Here is a 27,070-nt window from a genome sequence, read left to right as displayed (position 1 = left end):
ATGAAGATGTTGCCTCATCTGTTGTATTATCAGGGAGTAAATCCTTTATATGAAATTGACCAATTCGTCTATTTGTCGAATTGTCTTTTAATTCATATACTAAAGGAGATATTACCCTAACGACAGTACAGGGAACATATTTCTGACAAAACTTAGCAGAAATGGCATCACCTTTATTTGATTTTACAAAATTCCGTTTCAAAACTCGATCGCCCACAAAAAATCGCAAATCGTTTCCTCAAATTATACTGATGCTGATTTCTATGGTAAGAAGCTTTCAACTTCTTCCTAATGTCAGCGAATATTGGAGGTAAGTTTTGGAGATCTTCCATACGGTGAAGTTTCTCAGAAATTTGAGGAAGAGTTGTTGAATTTTCAGAAATTAAACCGAAATAATCACCTGACAATGGAACATGCCTACCAAAATTAACATAAGCTGGAGAGCACTGAGTGGTTTCATGAACAGAAGTTCGAATGGCTTGAGCAACTGAATGAATGTACTGATCCCAAGCTCTATGATCAGTGTAAGTGTAAGATCGAAGAGCAGTAACAATGCTACGATTTACACGTTCAGTGTGGTTAGCTTGCGGATGATAAGCTGCATTGTAGAATATCTTTTGGACCTTATATTTACTTAAAAGATCTTTAAAGGCTTTAGAAATAAATTGTGGACCATTATCACATGATACTATTTGGGGAATACCAAATAGTAAGAACACTTGCTCCTCTAAGAACTTCAAAATAGCTGGAGTTGTAGCCTTACGAAGAGGGCAAACTAAAGGAAATTTGGTGAAGTAATCTACAACTACCAAACAATACGTATTACCTGAATAACTACGGGGATACGGTCCAATGAGGTCTAAAGAGATCATTTGCCAAGGAAAATTAATGTTCCTAAACGAACCCATTAATCCAGCTTGAGGTAGGTTACTCGGCTTGCATGTTGCACAAACTCTACATCTAGAGATGTATTTCTTAACTGAGTTGCGCAGACCAGGCCAGTAATATAACTCAGCTATTTTACTAAATGTTTTATAAAAACCAAAGTGACCTGATGTCACATCATCATGAAAAGTTCTCAAGACTTCATCCCTATTTGCTGTTGGGACTACTATTTTCCAATCAGACATATTCGATAAAGACTCAACTGGACTGATTACATGTTTATACAGGATATTATTCTCTACCTTGAAATCAGGATATCTAGTAGGTTCTTGGGTGACATTATGAATCATCTTTCGATACCAATTATCTGGAGATAAAGTGGACAGATCTAAAAGATTGATATCGAATGTACGTGACAACGCATCTGCAACCACAACACCATTGGCTTTGCGATGAACAATATTATAATCAAAGACAGAAAGCCTACAAATCCAACGGGATAAACGTTGTGACGGATTTTTCATGGAATGTAACCATAATAAAGAACTATGATCTGTGATGATAGTAAACTTACGACCCTCAAGATAGTACCGAAAGGCATCAAGACCGTGGATAATTGCAAGAAGTTCTCTCTCTGTGGTGGAATAATTTTTCTGTGCTTTATTGAGCTTTTTGCTGGTATAAGCTATTGGATGTTCCGAACCATCCTTCATTTGAAACAGTACACCACCTGAAGCAGTGTTGGAACAATCTGTCATGAGATAGAAATGCTCTTTAAAATTCGGAGATGTCATGACAGGTGCACTAGTAAGAGCTTCTTTTATACGCCGGAAAGCATCATCGGCTTCTGAAGTCCATGTAATAGTTTGGCCTTTTTTCCTATTTTTAAGGAGATCTGTAAGTGGAGATAACAAAGTAGAATAAGACGGCACAAACCGACGATAATATCCACACATGCCTAATATCCTACGAACTTGGGTAGTAGTCTTAGGTATAGGAAAATCTTTGATAGCTGTAACTTTATCAGGGTCAGTCCTTAAACCTTTACTATCGACTACATATCCTAAAAATTTAAGACTAGGACGACAAAACTGACATTTATCTAAATTAATAGTTAAATTAGTCTCTTTGAGACGTAAAAACAACTTATCCAAAATTTCCATATGAAGAGAAAAATCAGGAGTGACAACCAAAATGTCATCCAAATAATAAAAAACATAGGGCTCTAACTGAGGACCAATGACTAAGTCCATCAGACGACACATTGTCTGAGGAGCTGAAACAAGACCAAAAGGCATAGTGACAAACTGAAATAATCCTTTCCCACTAACTGCAAAAGCTGTATACTTTTTACTTTCCTCACTCAAAGGAATCTGTAAAAAAGCTTTAGATAGATCGATAGAAGAAATATACCTAGCATTCTGGAGTTTACTTAGAATGACGTCTATTCGGGGAATAGGATAAGCATCCCGATTTGTAGTAATATTATTCAACTTTCGACCATCGAAGCAAACCCTAAAAGATCCATCTTTTTTCTTGGTTAACCACAAAGGACTACAGTAAGAAGACGTGGAAGGTTCAATGATATTCAACTCTAACATGGAATCAATTTCCTTTTCCAAGTCAACTTGCCAAGCCTGAGGAATAGGATACTGATATTGTCTAAAAGGTGTGGTATCTCCCACTTCGATAGTGTGAGATATTAAGGATGTACGACCTAATTTGTCTTTTGACGAAAGGGTTGTAAATTTAGAGATCATATTCTCTAATTGACTTTGTTCTGAACTAGATAAACTAGTAAAATCCTGAATAGCACTAAGTAAGGACAGATTAAATTGAGAAATAGAAAAGGAAAAATTAGAACAATTTAGTGTGCTATTAAAAGCATTTAAGAAGTCCATACCTAAAATTATAGAATTCTGAACTGAAGGAATAATATAGAATGTAATTTGTTTACATAAATCTGCTACTGTGATTTCAGTTTCAAATTTGCCTGTAATAGACTGAACTGTACCATCTGCAGTAGACACTTGCAGAGAGGAAATGGGCATAATAGAAATCTCAGCATTTTTCAGTAATGCTAATGAATGTGAACCTATCACAGAAATGTTCGAGCCACTATCTAAAAGAGCTAAACAAGATTGTCCTAAAATCTTAATAGGAAGATAAGGTCTATTATCATTATGTTTTCTCACTAATAACGAATTCAAATCAAAACAATAATTATCTGATTGATCAAAAATTTTAAATGGTACTAAACTAAACTTATTATCTCTACCTACACAATCAGAGGATGCAATAGGCAAACAAGAAGAATCAGAAATAAAAGAATCCTCCTGAATTGTGGTAGACTCTGGTATAGATACTGGAACTACTACGCTGCTACTATTATGTTTATTACTAAAATTTGGGAAGATATTTGGGGAAGATAATCTATGCGAATCAAATGTATTATATTGAGAAGTTACTTCTTGGAATGACTTGGTGTGGTGTGTGTTGGTTTTTTTTGAACAACCCCTTTCCCTTTCCGACTGGAAGATGGGTTTGGGTGACTTGACGTGGTTGGACCAGTGATTTCGTTTGATGTAACGGTTTGATTCCCTGATGGGGGTGTGGACGGAGAAACGCTCAGGGGACGGACCTCCGATCGTTCGTTTCCCGAACACTTAAAGCAATTTCGTTTGAGGGTATTTTCCCTACCACAACCGTGGCAGAAAATACGGGTACGAGGGATGCCGCAATCATAAAAAGTGTGGCCAGACTCACGACAATTCCAGCACACTACAGAACTTACAACTGAGATATTACGCTCAGGGCCCTTAGATTGCCAAGAACGGTGTCTAAAAGGATTTTGGTGACCGAAAGAGTCAGAAGAGTGTTTGGAAGTGGTGGGAGGTTGAGAAGACCAAGACAAAGTTTCCTCCAAACGTTTACATTTCTCGGTGATGTCTGCTATACTGGTGATGTCTACTAAAGCTAATTGTTGGTGATAAAAAGGCAATAGACATTTCTGAATAATCTTAATTTTTGCAGAATCTGTTAGAGGAGTCTCAAGGCGACTACACATACCCAAAATGTTATTGATAAACATCGTAACAGACTCATTTGGCTTCTGTTTACGATTTTTGATTTGGTCTAGAAGGTCATCTTGAAATGAATATGGAAGAAAATCAGATTTAAGTTTCTGAGCCAAATCAGACCAATTAGAAAAATTATTGCGGTTGTTTCTAAACCACGTAAAAGCTGCGCCTGTAAACAATTCAGCAGAAGCTGCAAAAAGATCATCTTCACTTACTCCTCTCGATACTCGAAGACATTCCACCCTATCCAAAAAAGAAATTACTTGGTCATAATGACCTTCACCAGAAAATGTAATGCCCCATTTATGTACCTGAACAGGTTTGGGGTGTAGAAATGAGTTAGCTGCTTGGACAGAAGAAATAGGAGTTGAAGTAGCAATTGGATTTACTCGTGAATCAAGTTCACCCTCTAGGCTAAGAATTCGGATTGAAATTGAGCGTTTATAAGATTGCTGATCCTCATTTGAACACGACAATAAATGAACACGGCCTGAGACATGAGCTAGACGTGATATCAGCCTGGAGTATAGGCTATCTTGGACAGTCCCTCTAAAATCGGATATCCTTTTAGCCAAATCATCCACAGTCTCATCAATCTCTTCTTGCTGCTCTAGAAAAGGAATACTTGTGGCAGAAATTTGTCGAAAGCTTCTGTTTCCTTCTTCTTGCCTTAAAGCTCCACGCAATAGTTTGCGTTTTATATCCACATTGGAAGACTCATCAATATTGATGTCCCTAATTCTCAACTCATAATCTAATTCCTTGACTAATAAATGTTCTACCTTGAATGCAGACATTGTGAAAAAAAAAATAGATGAATAAAGGAATAGACAAAGGAAATAATGTATTACCACTCCACAAAATTAATCGAAGAATAATCTAAGGTTTAAAAAAAAAATATATCTAAATAAATATATAACAACACACCACAAAATCAATCCAAGAATAATCTAAAGTTATTCACAAAAATTTTAAAATGGTTAAGTAAAGTTGAGTAAATATAACACAATCCTTGAAGCAACACACAATGGTTTCAACAAGTATATGATTAACAAATAATTGAATATAAAAAACCCACCAATATTGGCTAATATATATATAAAAATAGTAATATCTAAATTATTAAATTCTTATAGTTCAATAATTAGTAAAATAGATTGTTAACTGTACACAATGATTAAGAAGGTGAGGGTTTAAATATGAATATAAGTAAACTGCAGCAATACAAGTATACCTATAAATGTAAATCTAATAAGAAAAGATAAATAAATAAGGAAGTTAAAAAAAATGAACAGAGAGCAACAGGAACAAATTAGAAATAATAAAGAATATTTTGCAAAGAGAAATATACTACAGAATGTACGGTCTGAACTGAGAAAATAGGCACCACGTTGGGCTCGCCAATGTAACAAAAATGAGGAATGTGGGGCAAAAAATGTGCAGTGTAGAAATAGGGTGAACTCTAAAATGCACCTTGATACACCAACGAACTAATATGGGGAATAACGGAAGATGGAAGGGATTAGATAGAAATAAATTATGTAAAAGAAATAAATATGAATTTTATGAAGTAAATATGAATTTTAAAATATAACAGAATTAAGTGTTGGCTAGCGACTATGCAGGAGAATGACCACTTGACACTCAAAGAAGGATTCGGCCAATTTGCATGCCCTACAGAGACCGTAAGATATAAGAATTAATGACAAGAGAACCACCAAGAAATAAACAGATGAAAAAAAATAAAAGCTGCTCTAGTGAATGGTTGGGCGCCAGGAAGTTAAATGTTTTCTTCCGAGATATCTTGTATTGCTGAAATATGAAAGATAGGTATTAATTGAAATATTGAATTGTTTTAACCCAACTTTAATAAATACCAATTTTATGTACAGACTATTTTAAACACTTATATATGACCCATCACCTCTTATATACAATTAACTTATCTATATTTACAGTAAAATCCCTGAATAATTATAAAACAATTTACCCCTTAAAAATTTCAAATTGTGACAAAAGTTAGATCCAAAAATAATGTATAAATAATAAATATAATTATATACTACTCACTAATAGTTAGTTTTCGTTCAAAAATTGTTTAGGTTTTTAAGTAAAAATTCTCCGGGATATGTGTGCACACAATAACCTAACAAAGAGAAATTCAAGGGAGAGTTATAACCTCATCCCTTGGTAAACAATAAATAATTAAATTAAATTACAATGATAAAATGTTTTTTTTAGGAAAAATTGAAAATATTTATTATTAAGGATAGTTTTTGTTATTAAAAATTGAACCAAAAGTTAAACCTTGAAGAGGACATAAAAAAAATTATTTAAAGTAATTGAATGATAATAAAAAAAAATAAGTCAGTTCTTCCTGTCGGTTTCCCTCGAAGAGTGGAGAACTGGACTCAGGTGGTAACAAGATACCAAACCTGTATTCCCTGGATCAGGTACTATTGGACAAATACGTCCCTTTAAACTGCTTCTTAATTTCCCATAAAAAAACCAACTTGAAACTCCTTCCCCTTATCTTTATTAAGTATAACCCCAACTAAAAAATAATTCTTCCCCTGACTTGTAACTGGATTCTTGAGTAGGCTAAAAAAACAGTTGTGTTACTCCAAGTTTTTGTACATACAAAAGTTAAGGAAAAACACAAGGGTTATCAACCTTGGAAGGCGATACAAAAAATGTCAGCAAGTGACCTTAAATTGAAATAAAAACCTTAATGGTTTTCGGTAAATAGTGACCTTCGAATGGTGTGACAATGTTTTTATAATGTATGGATATATTAAATAGATAATTTTAACGGAAAACATGATCTTTATATTAAATAGAATAGAAAAAAAAAAGAAATATTAGCCGGTTTAAATGGTATGAAATTGAAATACATAATTGTTTACTTTAACTCTTGAAAGGAAATAAAAATTTGAGATAGATATAGAATCTAATACTTATAATTTATTTAGGTATAAAACTTTTCCTTAATGAAATAAGGTGAAATATAACATGTATCAAATATATGAGATACCTATCAAAGACGAAATTAAAATAAGTCTGAATTTTACTAACAATGGCGGATGGTATGAAGGATTTTTCCTTATAATTTATTTGTAATGTTATCTTACCGGCTAGGGTGATCCAACTGAAAATATCCTCGTACAAAACAACAAAATAACTCAAATGGTTTCTTCTAAAATAACAGCTCTTCACATAAAAAAATAAACTTAAACTAAATTCGGGAAAAAAAATGGACTCCCAGCCGCTCTACTCTGAGATGTTTATTCACTCACATCCAGTTAACAAGTGACACGTTGAGATTTTACACGTCGCAGAATAAATGTACTTTCAGAATTTCACCGCTGAGGGCGCAGTTTAATGCCAATATCAGAAAATAAAATTTACTGGGAGTTATTTAAATATTTAGTTTAAGAATATTTTAATATGAATTTAATTTAGAATTAAATTAAAAGATTCCAGTCACAAAAAGAAGGTAAACGATTATTTAAGTAACGGACTCGTTACACATCACCCTCCCCAACGCAGTCGTACTATTCGCAGCCTTCCGGACCACCTCCCGCACGTGCTCTCCCCATTTTCCATTCTGGTGCAATGTCACTCCTAGATACTTTACATGTTTCTTAGGTGTTAGACATGCTCCCGCACATTTTAATTCAATATTTTGCCTATTCCTTGTCCCCTTCAGAATAATGGCTTCGGTTTTCTCTGTCGCAAGTTTCAGTCCGTGCTGCGTCATCCATTTCTTTACGACGCCGCCTGCGTTTCTAACCCGGTATTTGAGATCTGGCTCATCCCGAGCCACTACCAGTACAGCTAGGTCATCCGCGAATGCGAAGGGGGTTGTACCCTCTCCGTATTCACAGTGCATAACCCCGTCATATGCCAGATTCCATAGCGTCGGGCCCAAGACAGATCCCTGGGGTACCCCGGCCGACACGTCCACGATCGTGCCCTTTTCCACCATAATCCTTCTTTCGGACAGATACTCCGCCACCACATTCATCAGGTAACCAGGACATTCTCTCTCCTCCATTGCCTTCATTACCTCGTTCCACTGCAACGTATTGAATGCATTCTTAACATCAAACAACAGCAGAGCCGCCCAGCGATGTTCATCCCCTCTGTTACGCAATGCTTCGAGTACACTCATGATTGCATCAATCGTGCTTTTCCCTTTACAAAAACCAAATTGCCTCCTTGATAAACCACCTGACCTCTCAATCATGTCGTCTATGCGTACTCGCAGCATCCTTTCATACAGCTTACTGATGCATGGAAGCAGACAGATGGGGCGATACTTTTCCCTAGCTTTGGGAAGCAGTATTAACCTCGATGTCCTCCAAGGCTCAGGAAAAGTTTGTGCTTCCAGCAGTGCATTCATATGTTCCAGAAGCCACGCAGGTTCCACCCGTCCTAGACCCTTCACCGCCTCAGGTGGTATCTGATCTAGTCCTGGGGACCTACGAGTCTTCAGTGAACCCAATGCCTCGATAAGTTCATCCATGGTAAAGGGTACAGCTCGCTCAGCTCCTTCATCCCTCCATACACCATGACATCTGCCGTCCGGAAAGAGCTCTCTTGTTACCTCAAGCTTCTTATCCATAGGCATTTCGTAAGGAGAATACGCATGGAACTTCTTCATGACGATCTTGTACCCCTGACCCCAGATGTCCTCATCCAGCTGTTCACACAACTCTTTCCAGTGCCTTCTTTTTTCTGTACGGATTTTCCTGTACAGTTCCCTCTTCCTTGCGCGGTACTCTTCCTCGATCTCCTCGATGATCTCAGGGTTGATTCCTGCTCTACCTCTTGCTCTTGTTAACCTTCTTCTCATCGCTATACACACATTTCTTAGTGCCTCGATGTCCGCATTCCACCAATATGGCATCCTGTTGACATCTTGGCGACCAATCTTGCTTCCCTTCATCGCTTCTTTAATGACTCTCTCCAGGCTTTCCACTGTCGGTGATTGACCCTGCATTATGCTCACTCTCCATTTAATTAGTTCCTCGTATACTTTCCAGTCATTCCCATCGCCGCATCTGCCCATCGACGTCCCGGATGCACGGACCGTGTTAGTGGTCCCCTTTCCAGTTATCGAGAACTCAATGTATTGATGTTCAGTTCCAGTGTAGTCTGGCAAAACCTTCCAACCTACTGCTTTCGCCGCTATTTCTTGTGTCGCCATGGTCACGTCGATGTACGTACCTGTACCTCTCCTAACAAACGTAGGTTCCAGACCTGTGTTCAGAACCACTAGGTCTAGAGCACCCACCCAGTCAGTTAGTATCCTGCCGCGAGCATCGGTGATGGGAGATCCCCAGTCCGCTGCTTTTGCGTTAAAATCTCCCAGCACTACGTATTCTCCTCCTGTGTTTCCCACTTCCTGCATGATCTCGTCTATCTTCATCTCGTACTCGCCCACCGTCACGTTTGGAGAAATATAACAGCAGACCAGTCGCACCCCCTCTATCCGAACAATCACATATCCTTCTTTCGGCTTAATTTCATACACTCGCAGTTTCCTATTGTAGATTCGTACAGCAGCTCTCCCGGTCGTATCTACAAACCATTCTCTTCTTTTCACCGCTGTTGGATTTGGTTCCGCCGTCACCAGCACATCGATGTTCTTTTCTACTGCGGCAGTCTCAGCAAGATCATGTGCTAGTCTTGCCGTTCCCACATTAGTTTGGAGCACTCTCAGCTCTCGAGTCATGTTTTCTTTGTTTGCCATTTCTAAACCTTGGATTTCTTTCGCGCTCTCTTTTACACTCTCATACTCTTGGGACTAGTCCTCAGTTATTTCTATTTTCAACCAGTCGGTTGAACTTTGGGCATATTCTTGAATTTGCCACATGCCCATTCACGTCGCAGTTGAGGCATCTGGTTGTTTCTTCCTTGCATTCCAGCGCTATGTGACCCTCTTTACCACATCGGAAGCAACATCCTCTTCTGTTCTGCCCCTTGCAGTGCCATTGTTTGTGTCCAAAGGCAAGACATCTCAAGCATCTCGGTATTTCTAACCTCGATTTTATCACTCGGCAGGATGTGTAGTCTACTTTTATTCTTTTCATTTGCAAGATCTTTTCGGCAACATCTTCATCCACATCGATCACGGCACTCATCATCCCTCCTACTGCGCCTCGTGTCTCGGTCCAAATTTTTATAATGTCACAGACCCGCTGTTTTCCAGCTGCTTCCTCTGTGGCCTTTTGAATCTCTTCCTTTGTTGTATTGGGTGGGATTTCCTGTATTAAGAGTCTTTTCTTCACGATGCCTCCTTTTGCCACTGCTCTCGACACGCATGTATTATCAGAGAGAAGTTTCTTCACTTCCTCTGCCTTTTCCCGTCCTCCGACCAACTCCAGTGATATTCCTTGGTCTCTAGTCTGTCTGATCCTTTTAATGTCAATGTCCTTTCTTCCTGTCAGCTTGTTTTTTACCTCTGTCATTAAATCCACAAAGGATTTTTCTTTGGTTTTATTGATGATTACGACTCCATTTTGTTCTTTGGACTTGGTGTTGATATTGGTCCACCTTCTTGTTGTTTTTTTACCTAGGAGCGTGATCGTTACATCTCTTCCTCTTACCATAATTTTTCTCGATGTCTCAACTCCCAGTGCTGCCGGTGTGTGGATTCCCAGGTTTTCTCTTCCCAGCTCCTCCATCTTCTGTACCAGTTTCCTGCATGTTTTCAGGAACTTCACCGGCACAGGTTCTTCCTTTTTGTTTGGGAGAAGTTTAAATCCATACTTCTCCTTGTGGATCCACGTTCCATATTTATGAACAGACATCGTGACTTTCGTAGTTACCAGGCCGCCCTCCTCATCCACCTCCGCTGGAGCACCTGGTAGCTGCGGAAACATAGCTTTGGCCTTTTCCATGGCTTTGTTGTCCTCGTCATTGTTGGTGACAAAGACTGCCACGTCTCCTGTTAATTCTGAGATGTTACCTTCTTTCACTATAGTCCTAGTGAAGACCTCCTCTGGCCAGTCTTCATTTAGAAATTCTATTGTTTCCTTCTCTTCCTTACATGTTGTCATCTTATTTGTGATAGCGTCTACCCTTCGTTTAATGGCTTCTGGATTCTCTAGATCCACTTGAACCCCCATTGTCGCCAACTTCTTAACTTTCAAGGGTTCCATGTTGACCTGCACGCCTCTGGATGTCATGCATACAGACTTTCTTGGAGCCTCTTCTTCATTATTTTCCTCCACTTCCTCGATATAATCGAGCATCTGATTTCTCAAGATGTCGACCTCCCTCTTTATGGATAGCCTTGTATTTGGCACCTTTCTCATAAGTTTCCCGAGTTCCGCTACGCTGTCCTGGAGACGCTCCAACTTTGATCTAGTTTTGTAGTTCAGTGGCTTCTCCTCTTCCTCTAAACTGGACGTTTCTGTCCTGTTGCTTGGTTTTCTTTTTCTTGACCTCCTTTTTTTCCATTCATCGTCAAAGCTGCATCTGCTGTCTGAGCTGCTTGCTGCTTCGTCTTCCTTTCTTTCGTTTTCTTTCCTTAAAATCTCCTCCCTCATTTTATTTTTTTCTTCCTTCTGCCTGTTTTCCCCTTTCTCTTTTTCTCCTTCGTTTATTTCTTCCTCTCTCTTGGTTTGCTGATTTTCCCTTTCTTCCCTATCCTTCCCGCTATTTCTGTTTGTTTTATTTCTATCTACAATTTCTTCCACTTCTCTTCTCCAGTTTTTCTTCCCTTGAGTTTCATCGCTTTTTTTTAGGGGTTGTAACTAAGAGATGAATATTTAGAGGATGATGTTTTCTTCGCCATATTAAAGTGTATTACAAATGGAATAGACCAGTTTTTGTCTCTTTAAGAAATCCCTATTTTATTAATAAATATAGCCTGGATAAATTAGTCTGGGACACTTAATTAACAAAAATAAAAAATAAATTGATTTCTTGATTATTTACAAACCGATTTTACTTTTAATAAATCTGTTGAATAGACGATAGAAGACCACATCCAAAACTATAAAAAAATATACAGGGTGCTATTAAAAAAATTAAAGTTAGGGGTTGTAACTAAGGGATGAATATTTAGGGGATGATTTTTTCTACGCCATATTAAAGTGTATTACAAGTAGAATAGATCACTTTTTGTCCCATTCGAAAATCTCTATTCGTTTAAGAGATATAGCGTGGGTAAATTAGTCTGGGACACCCTGTATATATATATATATATATATATATATATATATATATATATATATATATATATATATTGTTATGATGTGTTTTTTGTTTGAATGATGAGCAATGAGTATTTTTAATAATATAGGGTTTTTATCGCGGTTCTCAAAGAATTAGCTTGTAAGTACTTTTTTAAATTATCTTTATTATAACTATTATGAAACACACATATATATCTAACTTAGCCAATGTAAATTTAAAATAAACTATCTTTAAATTGATATTCTTATAAAACTAATTAAATTCTATAGACAATCTACAATTTAAACAAAACTATCTTCAAAATTGAAATTGTTATGACACTAACTAAATTATATTAACAAAATTTTGTACCTTTCTTTCACTGAATGCCTAAATGAACTGTTTTCTACTATATAGATTCTAATCACCACTGAATGTCTTCGTACTTCAGTTATCCTTGTTTTTTGTGAAATTACTTTTTCCAATTATCAGCTTCTACCAATTTAAGATATAGTTTTCTTCACCAGCATTTATACACCACCAACCAAACCAGCAAACAGCATTTATATTTATTCTTCTTTTCAATATACCAATATCCACTTATTATAAGTTGATTTATACTAATCTCCAACCATAATATAATTTAATTTCTTCCAATATACTTTTTTTAATCTTCAATAATTATTTGTGTATAATTATAAATGTGCATTAAATTATATGCATAATTTTTAATCTTCATTTAACTCACTATATTAAACAATTGGACTATCTCCAACTAACTTTCATATTTCTTATAAAACTGCTTGACTGATTTACTAAAACTGTGAACAATTGACTTCACTAATTAATTGTGTCTATCTTCTACTAACTTTCATAATAAACTGCTTGACTTCTAACTAAAAACTGCCATCTTGAATCCAAATCACGGGTATTTATATCTTTTCAATCTTCCAGAACCATCTGGTAAGAAATCATGTTCCAATTTGTTCTATCACTTCTATATAGATGTTCTCGAAAAAAATATCTGTTCGATCCACCGCCATAATCATTATTTCGAGAATGTTCGACTGTAAACAATGGTCACACTCTGCACTCTGAAGAATTCGTTAATGTTCCATTGATAATTTTGTTGACATTTAGGCTTTTCAGATCAGAATAAACATTTAAATCATCAAATATATATAAATTAAACACCTCAAACCAACATTATTATTATAACCCCACTTATATTCGTATTATGATTAATTTCTATCTGTCAATCCACTGTATAGTTGGTTGCCTAAGCACATGGCTCACTTAAATCTATTTACAACATTAAAATTACTAAAATACAACTTTTTACAATTATTATATGCTAATTTATTAAAAATGCCCTCACATAAATATATTTTTATTAAATTCTCTAGTATATAACTTATTTAAAATAATCAAATACTTTTTTATATCTAATATTATGTCGTATATAACTTATAAATTATTTTCTATAAACCCCAATCGTCACAATACCCCAAAAATAATATTTAAAATAAATAATTTACTTATTATTTTTTTAAATATTAATTTTCTCATACCTTATTAAATTTAATAAATCAATTTTTTTTTATTTAAAATGTGTTAAATACATCCCTGTTCGCTGTCTATATCAAAGCAGAGAACAACGGAGCACAGTTCGGCTATTCTATGGTCAAACTGTCATGTCAAATGGGGCAATGGATGCGATATCAGAGAATAAAATATAACCTTAATTAAAATATAATCGATATGGTGTTCTGTTTGTTTATAGACAAAATCTAGGAATTATTTCCATTCAAAATAACTTTCATCAATATAAATTGGTAAGTTTTTTTTTTACTTTATTATATTAGAAAGACATTTTTATAGCAATTATAGTATCAATTTTGTGTCTAACCCCAAATTATGATTTTTAGGGTACAAATTAATTTCCATATATACAAAATTCAACAAGTATGATGTCAAATTGATTCAAAATAATGAAATCTACCATCTACCATTTAACAAATCAAGTCTATTGAATAAAATGGATATATCAGTAAGTTATTAGTGTTATTATATTTGTGTTAAAGGTATAGAAAATGTTATTCAATCTCTTCATGATATTGAAAAATGTCGTTGATATGAAATATGCCTCTTAGTCTGTTCTCTGCATCTATTAACACATAACTATTTAGTCCATTCTGATTTTCAATTGTATATGGACCTTCAAGCATTGGTTGTAATTTCTTACAACGATTTTCTTTAACATTACTTTTTCTAAGTGAACGAATTAACACTTGGTCTCCTTTTTGAAATGTGATTGGTTTTTTTATATTTCGATTTTGTCTTCTGATATATTTTTCAGCTTTCCTCCTAATTCGGTTATTCACTTTCTGCATTACTTGTTCTAACATATCCTGATTATATTCACTAATCCACTTTCTGTTTCCTATATGGCCAAACATTAAATATTCTGGTACTTCCTCTGTATTCAAATTATGTGTATTATTTAAAAAATACTCTACTTGTGGTATATGTTGCTGCCAAGTTTCGTGTTGATTTTGGCACAGTATCCTTAAATATTTTATAACTTCTTTAATATATCTTTCTGCAGGATTTGCCTGAGGATGTCTGATACTTGTAAAATGAATGTTGATTCCCTTTTTCTCACAAAATGTCCGAAATTTTTGGTTGTTAAAATATGTAGCATTATCTATTATGCAATTTCTAAATGGTCCTATTTCTTCGAAAAATTGATTAATATATAATTTTAATGTTTTAACATTTGTTCTTGAGCAGGGATATAGTTTAATAAATTTTGTATATAAATCAACTATCACTAGTATATGCTTTTTTTCTTTTGGACTGAGAACTAAATTTGAAATAAAATCCATGGAAACTGTATTTAGTTTTTCATATACAACATTAGATTTATATGTGTTCTGGTTTTTGAAATTCTTTTCTTTGTTTAGTTGACATATTGGGCATTGGGTAGTAATTTCCTTTGCTATACTTATGTCATTCTTTGCAAAATAATTGTCCCTAAATAGCATCCATAGCTTTCTTGAACCAATATGCATATAATTGTTATGTAAATTTTTCAATATTTTCTTTGCTAAAGTTCTAGTTATTACATATACTTCTATGCCATTTATTATTTTATAATATACCCCATCTTTCCTAAGGACTTTTTGTTTTTCACTCAAATTGATCTGATCTCTTATAATTTCTTCTTTAGAATATAATCCAGTACTTTCTACTAATTGATTTAATCCAATTTTTATTGTTCGCTGCCCTTTTTGTGATGTATTTTCTAACCTTGATAAAGCATCTGCCACTATATTGGATTTTCCAGAAATGTATTTGATTTCAAATGAGTATTCACTCAATATTAGACTCCACCGATGTATTCTACTGTTTCCATATTTGTTATTTAATATAGATGTTAAAGCTTGGTGATCTGTTTCTATTGTAAATTCATTACCCAACAAATAAAATCTTAATTTTGTGACACAGTGTATTATACTTGCTAGTTCTAATTCTGAAACTGAGTAACCCTTTTCATGTGGCTTTGTAATTCTTGAAATGAATTGTATTGGGTATTCGACCCCATCATGTATTTGTAATAATACCCCTGATAATCTCTCTATTGATGCATCTGTTCTTAATATGAATGGCTGTGTGTAGTCAGGATAGTATATTTTCAAATTTGACAGAAAAATGTTTTTAATTTCTTGGAATGCTAGTTCTCTTCTCTGATCCCATCTCCATTTTACACCTTTTCTCAGTAGTTCAAGTAATGGAATTTCTTTTATACTTAGATCTGGTATCATCCTTTTATAATAATTAATTATTCCAATAAATCCTCTTAAAGTTCTTAAATTGTGTGGTGTTTTATATTCCTGAATGACTTGTGTCCGTTCTGGATCCATTTCGATTCCCTTAGTGTTAAGTTTATAACCTAGATATATGACTTCTTTTTGAAAAAATGTACATTTTTCTTGATTTATTTTTAGTCCAACTTTGTCTAATCTATTTATTATAGTTTTTAGGTGTTTCTCATGATCTTCAGCCGTTTTAGAAAAAATTAATATATCATCAATGTAGTGAATTACAAAATGTTCATATTGATCCAAAATATCATGAAGACATCTACATAGAGCACTGCAAGATGATTGAAGTCCAAATGGTACTACTTTGAATTGATATACTACTCCATCTATCTGAAATCCTGTATACTGTCTACTTTTTCTTTCTAGAGGTAATAACCAGACCAGTAAATCGATTTTAGTGAAAAATGACATTCCTGTAATTCTTCCTAATATTCCATCTATACTCATTGGTGCTTCAAATTGCTTTTCAGTAATCTTGTTAATATTCCTTGCATCCAAACATAACCTGATTTCACCTGATCTTTTTCGTACTACTACTATGGGGTTAATAAAACGTGTGTCTGCCTTCTCAATGATCCCATCTTCTAACATATTATTAATTGTTTTGTTTACTTCTTCTCTGTATTTATATGGTATTGGGTACGATTTTGTTTTAAAATCTTTTTCTTCTTTAACTTTTATACTATGGATATAATTTTGTGCAATTCTATTTTCTTTATTGACAAGTCCCTTGTGTTGCTGCAATATGGAAATGACTATTGATTTATATTCTTCAGGGCAATTTAAAACTTTCATTATATCTTCTTCTTTACAAATAAAATTATTCTTCATTATGTACTCATTATTCCTTGCTTCCAATTTTACGCACTCCGCCTCGTAGGCATCCATCTGCTTAAAATTTCCATTCCTTAAATATTCACTACAATAATTATTCTTTACATTCTTTTGGGACATTTCCCTATTATCAAAATACATTTCTTCTTCATAAACATCATTATTTTCTTTTAATAATATCCTATCAACTCTTATTCCTTCTTCTACCTCATCTTTCTGCATAAATTTAATTATTTGCCCTTCCAAAGTTACCATTCTTTCTTCAAAATCTATCTTTACTTTCTTCTTTTCCAATTCATCATTTCCCATTAATATATCAACACATAAATCCTTGACAATAAATCCTTGCATATTAATTTCTTTATTAAGAATATTAATTTTAAAATTGGCTAGTTTATCAATTTCACCCAACTTCTTATTATTTGCACCAATAATTTTAATTTTTGGAATCTTTATTATATCTGATAGTTTTAATGTATTAAAAATAAAATTCTCCGAGACTAAAGTACTTTCTGAACCAGTATCTATCATAATTTTAATTATTTTATTTTTGGCCAAAGCATTTATATAAATTAAATTAATAGATTCAATAATTTTATCTTCATCTAAAGAAATAAATTCAGAAGGTTTTTCATAATAGCAATGGCCTAACTTGTAATTCAGAAAGTTTACTGCACAAAATTTTGATTATTAGAATTGTCAGATTGTATCTGACCACTTGGATCTGATGTCCTATGTCTTTCCCTACTATGACTTCTACTCACATTTTCTTCCCTTGTACTATTTCGTTCCCTGTCTTCGCAGCTTCTATTCCTTCGAACACAATTTACCTGTCTGTTATAGTTAGGTCGCTCTGTATTTCTTCTATTGTTAAAATCTTGTCTATTATTATTAGTACTGTTATTAAAATGTCTATTATAATTAGTATTATTATTAAATTTTTGTCTATTATAACTAGTATTATTATTAAAGTTCTGTCTATTTGGATTACTGTTAGTATTATTAAAATTTTGTAAACTATCACCATACCTAGTATTATTGTTATATGATTGTCTATATTGTTGATTATCATTTTTATTATATTGAAAGTTATTGTTGTTTTTTCTGTTGTTATTATTACTTGTCATATTGCCTCTTTGTATTCTTTGAATAAAATTAATAAAACTATCTATTGTTTGAATATTTTGTACAGTTACGGTTTGCACAACATCAGCATCAAAATGTCTAGATACATTTAAGACTGTTTCATCCTCTCTAAGTGGTGGTTCTAAATATTTTGCAACTGTTATCAATTTCAATGCATAATCTACCATATTTGATTTTAAATTTTGATTATACTTTCCAAAATATAGAATTTCTCTAAACTTGGCTTGCTCTAATTCACCCCAATAATAATTTAAAAATTTATTTTCAAATGTTTGGAAATTATCTAAATCATTCTCAATACTTGCAAACCAAATTGCTGCATTGTCATTTAATGTCATTCTAATATAATCTTTAATATCATTAATATTATTCACAAATCTTAATTTATGTTTTAAACTATTTATGTATACTCTAGGATGCAAATTTTTTATATTACCAGAGAATTTAATCCCAGTCTCATTTGTTAAATTTAAGTACGGTCTCCCTATGTCTCTCATTTGTGAAATATCATCTATTCTCTGTTCCACATTTCTTATTTGATTACAATTTATTTGGATATTTTGTTGTATATCGTCTAATTTTTCTTCTGTGTTTCTCCTGTCTTCGTTAATTTTTACTTCTAAGTTACATTTCTGTAACTCTATTTTCTGTTCTATATCTATCTTATTATCTTGAATAATCCTCTTTACTTCTGTCCTCTCATTTTCTATCCTTTTCTTGTAGTCATTCCGTATAATTTTTATTTCATTTGCTACTTTTTTCTCTGCAGCTTCAAGTTTTTTATCCATTTGTTTTTCTATTTGTTTTACAATTTTATTATTATTATCCTCTATTTTCTTTTCTAATTTTCTATAATTCTCTTCTAATTTCTGTTCCATTTTTTTCATGTCTTCTTTGACTTCTTTTGAATTCTCTTCCAATTTTTTTATGTCTTCTTTGACTTGTTTTGAATTCTCTTGCAATTTTTTTATGTCTTCTTTGACTTCTTTTGAATTCTCTTCCAATTTTTTTATGTCTTCTTTGATTTCTTTTGAATTCTCTTCCATTTTTTTTGTATTCTCTTCCATTGTCTTATTTATCTGCATCATTAATGACATCAAAGCTGCCATATTGACATTTTCCTCTCTTTCTGGATTCATTTCTGCAGTATCTTGTGGAACTTGAACTAAACTCTCCTCTTGTATAGGTTGTGTTTCTACTTCCACATCTTCTTCATTCTTTTTGCTTCTTGTACCTTTCTTTCCTTGAGACATTTTGAGACTTTACTTGTTCAAATATAATTAAAAATAAAATCTATAATTTTTTCTTTCTACTGATAATTAATTTAATTATATGAGAGCACTTATCTTCCCAAACTAATTCTTTTAAATAGAGAGCCACCGCGTTGGGTGCCAAATTGTTATGATGTGTTTTTTGTTTGAATGATGAGCAATGAGTATTTTTAATAATATAGGGTTTTTATCGCGGTTCTCAAAGAATTAGCTTGTAAGTACTTTTTTAAATTATCTTTATTATAACTATTATGAAACACACATATATATCTAACTTAGCCAATGTAAATTTAAAATAAACTATCTTTAAATTGATATTCTTATAAAACTAATTAAATTCTATAGACAATCTACAATTTAAACAAAACTATCTTCAAAATTGAAATTGTTATGACACTAACTAAATTATATTAACAAAATTTTGTACCTTTCTTTCACTGAATGCCTAAATGAACTGTTTTCTACTATATAGATTCTAATCACCACTGAATGTCTTCGTACTTCAGTTATCCTTGTTTTTTGTGAAATTACTTTTTCCAATTATCAGCTTCTACCAATTTAAGATATAGTTTTCTTCACCAGCATTTATACACCACCAACCAAACCAGCAAACAGCATTTATATTTATTCTTCTTTTCAATATACCAATATCCACTTATTATAAGTTGATTTATACTAATCTCCAACCATAATATAATTTAATTTCTTCCAATATACTTTTTTTAATCTTCAATAATTATTTGTGTATAATTATAAATGTGCATTAAATTATATGCATAATTTTTAATCTTCATTTAACTCACTATATTAAACAATTGGACTATCTCCAACTAACTTTCATATTTCTTATAAAACTGCTTGACTGATTTACTAAAACTGTGAACAATTGACTTCACTAATTAATTGTGTCTATCTTCTACTAACTTTCATAATAAACTGCTTGACTTCTAACTAAAAACTGCCATCTTGAATCCAAATCACGGGTATTTATATCTTTTCAATCTTCCAGAACCATCTGGTAAGAAATCATGTTCCAATTTGTTCTATCACTTCTATATAGATGTTCTCGAAAAAAATATCTGTTCGATCCACCGCCATAATCATTATTTCGAGAATGTTCGACTGTAAACAATGGTCACACTCTGCACTCTGAAGAATTCGTTAATGTTCCATTGATAATTTTGTTGACATTTAGGCTTTTCAGATCAGAATAAACATTTAAATCATCAAATATATATAAATTAAACACCTCAAACCAACATTATTATTATAACCCCACTTATATTCGTATTATGATTAATTTCTATCTGTCAATCCACTGTATAGTTGGTTGCCTAAGCACATGGCTCACTTAAATCTATTTACAACATTAAAATTACTAAAATACAACTTTTTACAATTATTATATGCTAATTTATTAAAAATGCCCTCACATAAATATATTTTTATTAAATTCTCTAGTATATAACTTATTTAAAATAATTAAATACTTTTTTATATCTAATATTATGTAGTATATAACTTATAAATTATTTTCTATAAACCCCAATCGTCACAATATATATACACTCGCGATCATAAAATCCGGGTCACCTTGAAAATCACCGATATTTCATTTTTAACGAGCTTTATCGTAAATAATAATAACACAAATACAAACTAATGCATGTTTCTGAGAATTGTTGCGGTTTCCTTTGTAACAAAGAATTCCAATAGTGCCGATTTCGCGGTAAAGTGCACACTTCCCAAAATGAACGCTACCTCTAACTCCGCTTGTTTTAAATGTCTCGTGTGTACTTCTACTTTCTGTTCAAATGCAACGGACAAAAGTTTATTATTGCCACCATTAGTGTTTATTAGTGCCATTATTAGTGTTTATTTTTTGACAAAAATGCCTTTGACTGTTGTTGAAACGGCACAAATTGTTGCACTTGTGGAAGACGGTTACACTCAATGGCAAGTCGCAAGAACTGTTGGCGTAAGCCTTTCTACGGTTCAACGAGTGCTTCAACGCTTTCAGGAGGCAAGTTTGCTAACCAGGCGACCTGGCTCTGGACGAAGAAGAACGACCAAGGTACTAGATGACCGTTTCCTTGTGTTTCAGGCTTTACGAAACCGGACCTTAACTGCGGTTATGCATCAAAATCGTCTAGAGGAAGTACGAAATTGCAATTTTAGTGTTGCAACAGTCAGAAGAAGACTTCGTTCTTCTTGACTATCTTCTCAGGTAATGACTAGAGGACTGCCACTTCGCCGGGTGCCTCGAGTTGCACGACTAGCTTTTGCTCGACAATACGCGCTTTGGGGAATTAACGATTGTAGCAAAGTGTTATTCTCAGATGAATCCCGTTTCTGCCTAACTGGATCCGATGGACGTGTAAGAGTTTGGAGGAGAACCGGTGAACGATTTTCACAAGCTTGCATTGCTCCAAGAATGTTATTTGGTGGAGGCTCGGTCATGGCTTGGGGAGGTATATCTTCCGACTTCCACACAGAATTACCCTTCATCGAAAATGGGTCCCTAACTGGACGATGGTACATTACGGAGATTCCGGAAGAACATGTTATGACCACCATGACAGGGCTTGGAGAAGACGCAGTTTTTATGCAGGACAACGTTCGACCGCAGGTTGCCAGGATCAGTATGCAATACTTGGACAAGGTTGGAATTACGAGGTTACCCTGGCTAGCTACATCTCCAGATCTGAATTACATCAAACATCTCTGGTACGATTTGAAAATACGTATTCAAACCCATACACCTCCTCCTAACAACGCACAGGAGCCTAAGGATCTGTTAGTGAGAGAGTGGAATAACATACCACATCATGTAATCCGGAGAAAAATTGAGAATATGGCCCGTCGTCTGCAAGAGGTTATTAGAGCAAGGGGAGGCAATACACGATATTAGTCATTGAAATTTCACCGATATTTTACCACGTTCTGTATTTTTCATTTTTTCTTTCGTATGTCTGTTTCGTCAATTTGGTTTGTTTTCTGCTTTTTCAATAAAAACAATAAAAACCCTGTGTTTTCTTTCTTTCAGACAAACATTGATGACAATTAAAAAATACATTAGCCTAAAAAACAGGTTATTACTGCACCAGATGAAAAAATATTCAAGAAACTTGAAATTTTCAAAGTGACCCGGATTTTATGATCGCGAGTGTATATATATATATATATATATATATATATATATATATATTTTCTCCCTGTACTGGACGCCTCCGAATAACAGTTTTAGGTGTAATAAGATTTTGTAAATACATATCTTTTGTGGTAAATCCTCTAAATTTTGCATAACTGTTTGAGGTTATGAAATAAGAAATACTTACTTGCAACTTCTTCCTTGTTCAATTTTGGGAACTCTATTTCCTTTATAATTTATATACTCTATACCTTGCACCCGAGCTTTTTTAACTATTTCACACTTGAAGGTAATATTTTTTACACCCTTTTTACGTCTTTCTTTTGATTCACGTACGTCGGTATCCATTTTCACAGAATTATTGTTGCTTTTAAATAGTAATGTCAACATTACGATGAGCGCGCTTGCTAACGGGTGATTTAAAAAACAACATATATCCCGGATATATGTGGTTTTCAAATGGACTGAATATTTTTGGAATGCTTATATAACTAACTAAGGATGGGATTACTATGGTTTGTTCACGAAATGATAGAGGCTGGTAAACTTCATTCACAATTATAAGAACTGACTTATGCAGAATTTAAAAGTATCCCGCTGATAAAGTCGAAGCCATAAAGGGATTTGCCTCATCACGTAAATAGTAAAAAGGGCCGGCTTAACGAATTTTGTATTTTATTTGTCATTTACATTACATATTTAATTTCAATAAATATCTAGATAATTAAGGGAAAAAATATATAAACTGATACAGTATTAGAATTAATTAATTATTATATTTTCGGTGTCGATTCTTTATTAAATATATCCAAATGAATATAAAATGAATTAATGTAAGTATATAAATATAGCTAAATATGATTATATGTTATACTTCATGTAAGGGAATAAGTTTTTCAATTGTTAGTAAGGTATAAAGTATGTCTGAAAAAGGCAACAAATGGGAAATTTCTTTATTATTAATTTCATGAAAAAAACTATTCTTCATAAACATTTCTGCATTGCATAGAAATCAATAATCAATAATCAAATTTATAAAATTTTAAGTGGTATACAGCGAAAATGAAAAATATTGATTTATGCTTAAAAGTGAAGTGCTTTTAAATTTAGGTGCAGCATAAAATGTTATTTTAATTTGGTTGTAGGAATTAAAAATTATTTTTAAATTTACAGTCATGGCCTTTTAATGATGTATCAGTAGGTGCATTAATTTTTAATTTTATTTCTAATTTACCTTATTCAATATACAAAATCAACAAATGCAAAAGTATTTTTTATTTACTTTTTACTTTAAATGTATTATTTAATTATTAGAAGGCCATGAATCTAAACTGGGACATAATTTTTAATACCTATAAACATTTTAAAATTACATTTTCTTGCATATCTAAATTTAAAATCACTTTCCTCTTTAGTATTAATTAATAATTTTGATTTTCCCTATCTACCACTTAATATTTTATAACATTATCGATTCATGATTTCTATGTGATGCATAACCTCTAATGAAGAATAATTTTTTTTTCGTGCGTGAAATTATTAATAAAAAAATTTCCCATTTTTTTCCAACTTTTTCAGACATGAAACGGAAAACTTAAACATAACAAGGAAAAGACAGTTAAGATTTGATTTCACGTACAGGGCACTTGCACATCCGCTTATACGTATTTCGGCCCAATAGGCCTCATCAGAACGGCTTTCGCAATCGCTCTGAACGTGAAATAAATCTTTTCTGTCTTAGGAAGCAACTCTAACATGGCTTCGTATAGACGCAATGTAGCGACATCTGATAATAAAATCATAGACTAATTTTCGAAACCAAATTCAAGAATTCCGCTTTAATCTGTGCCTTCTAAGAATTGCAAGGCAAAACAGACGTTGATAAAGATGTTAAGAGAGACATGGGGAATCTAAAAATTGCATTCCACAACATATCTCCTAAACTAAGCAAAATTCTTAGCGAATTGGTTTCTAGTACTCGTATAGAGTATATCGATACCTTTTTGCCATAACATCGTAAGTCTCGTTTAGTAAATTTTACAGTACGGCAGTTTTTTCAATAAACGTGTTTAGAAATGTCCAATTGAAGTGAAAATTGGCATCCGGACGTATTATGATGAGTGTTTGAAGTAAAGTAATGATTTTTCTTCAAAATAGTTTCAGTTTTTTTGTAGTTGGACTTACGTTACTTTGGAAGCATTAAAAATAATTTTGCTACTGTAGTTTTATACAAGTCCAACACTTACGATAATTTTGGTAAATTCAGAAATAATTTCACATTATGATTGTTATCGTAAGCTCAGCACTTACGATAAAAAGTATGTTTAGACACAGCCTCATAAAGTAACATAAATATATATAAAAAAATACCAAAAATCATTTATTTAAGGTAATTTATTTGTGAAAAGTAAAAAGTACAATAGGCATTTAACTGAACAACAAATCGCTTTACTCATAAACTTACAAATAGTCATAATATCTAATGTTATTGCATGTGATATAATAAATGTGAATCATAGCTAGTCAGCAGAAATCTAATCTTGGGGCCCTTCATCGCTTTCGTCTTCCTCATCGGATTCTGCTAGCTTATCTGGCGTAGCTGACGTTTTCATTAGCCTATATTCTTTATTCTTTTGAAACCTGAGAGGAATTATATTGTAGTCGCAGAGATCAATTAAGTCATTTTGCTTTGCAACGGAAATAGACAATTTTTGAGACTAAAGCCGTTTTGGTTTTTTTTTTTCCTTTTAATTCCATCGTGAAATTGATGCAGTTCTGGCCATTATTTAAATATTCAACCTCTATAATAATATCTGGGTTACCTTTCTCAAATTTTACATTTTTAATTTCACTGATTTTTATAGGTTTTCCGTTCTTACATTTGAAGTTACTCGGTTTTAGTACATCATCAGATATTTTTTTTCCATTCTAAGAAGTTGCTAAAATCAATTTTTATTGTTTCAAATGGTTTAGGTTTGGTACGAGAGTTGGATATCAATGTACACCATTCTGATGGAGCCCATACTACGCGTTTTTTGATAAACCGCTCAATTGTTGCGGAACTTAGTCGACAGTCATATAAGTATGGCCTGGTAGTAAGTATCGCACACTGATTGATGTTATATTAACAGAATCCCTAGGAAAAGTCGGGATCATTAGATGCAACTTCTTGCAAATATTTGTAGATTATGGTAGATATTTCGTTACTGCCACGTCCTCCGTCATATTCTCCCCACAAATAACAAAACCCATTTTGGGTTCCACTTTCGTAAACTATAAGATTGTAATAAGCATACTTTCTGGTGTAGTACAAGAGCAAATTGTCCATGTAGTGTGTTTAACACCTTCTGTTCGTCGAAATTAGCACATAAAAATTTTGAATCTAAGATAGTTTTTTTTTGATCAGCTAGAAATGAGTCTTTGCATTTTTCTTTGTTTTCCAAATGTTTTTCATACAATTGCTTTGTTTCTTCTATTTCCTTAAAATCTTTGTCTTTTCTCACTTCACATACTTTGCACTTATCTTTTTTCGGCAAGTGAAATCCGATATTAAATTCTGCCTTAAAAATCTTTCAGAACACTTACAGGGAAACGATATCGTTCTTAGTTATGCCATTTTCTAACTGTTTCTTCTTAAAAAGTTCGTATAAGAATGATACATTACGAAATTCAGTGGATAAATGTCGCCTCGATGTTTTATTTCTGCAATAATGAGGTGGAACAGCGGGTAGCAACGTGATAAAATCTAAAACATTCTGCTTCTGCTCTGTCCCAGTCTTGTTATGTGGAACATGCTTACCTCTCGGATCTATTTTGGAAAATGAGGCTGAAGTAGAGTTTTCTTTCGTATATCTCAAAGTCATTTGTGAAATATCCGAGGTTTTCAATAAAAATTGTTGGCACACCTCGTGTTCCACATCATTCCACCTAATTATATACTTGTACGAACATTGTCTTCTGATTCTTCCAGCCTCTTGTTTTCGACGTTTTATTATCTTTTAAGCCCAAAGCAAAAGTAAAAAACCATAAATAATTACCGAAAAAATTATTTTGTGGTACTTACGTTCTGATTCTGCGGCTATACACAGTGCACTAATAGATCGTAACGCACTTCGCTGCATCGTAAGTAGCAATTTTTGTACCACGTGACTTGCACCTTACGATGTTTTGGTGACCATGCGATGTTTTCACAACTACAAAATAGATTTGTTCACATTTTTATGTGACTTACGTTACAGCAAATTCGGTTTTTTCTCCAAGACTATGCTATTATACCTTACGATAATGTTGCTGGGAGGTGCCTGGCGGCTTGATAGATACGATTCTTCAATAAAACTGTTTTCCCTAATTTTGTCACTTACGATGTTATGGCAAAAAGGTATCGATATCGAAATAAAAAGGAAAAGACAGTTAAGATTTGATTTCACGTACAGGGCGCTTGCGCATCCGCTGATACGTATAACATCCGCTTAAACATAACAAGTCAACATGAATAAATATGAACCTTTTAAAACGAGTAAATCGGTACTCACCGAAGGGATCTCAGACGTTCAGATACAATTAGTGTCTCCTTGTAAAGACAATGAAGTCGACTTTACTAAAGTAACAAGACATTTACTCAACACA

At 33.3% G+C, this 27,070-nt stretch overlaps 2 long non-coding RNA genes across 2 annotated transcripts in view; both read right to left on the bottom strand.

Moving 5' to 3' along the window:
* The window catches only part of LOC140449639 (uncharacterized), a 58,257-nt gene that overhangs the window by 18,075 nt on the left and 13,112 nt on the right, over positions 1–27,070 (bottom strand). The window lies entirely within an intron of this gene.
* On the bottom strand, positions 5,816–7,486 carry LOC140449637 (uncharacterized). The gene is made up of 2 exons (XR_011951850.1): positions 7,097–7,486; positions 5,816–6,566 (listed from the first exon to the last, which is right to left on the bottom strand). It is a non-coding gene; the product is annotated as an uncharacterized lncRNA (long non-coding RNA).

The sequence above is a fragment of the Diabrotica undecimpunctata genome, chromosome 9 (genome assembly GCF_040954645.1).
Source record: "Diabrotica undecimpunctata isolate CICGRU chromosome 9, icDiaUnde3, whole genome shotgun sequence".
In the NCBI taxonomy this organism is placed as follows: domain Eukaryota; kingdom Metazoa; phylum Arthropoda; class Insecta; order Coleoptera; family Chrysomelidae; genus Diabrotica; species Diabrotica undecimpunctata.
This window is presented reverse-complemented; position numbering and strand designations above follow the sequence as displayed.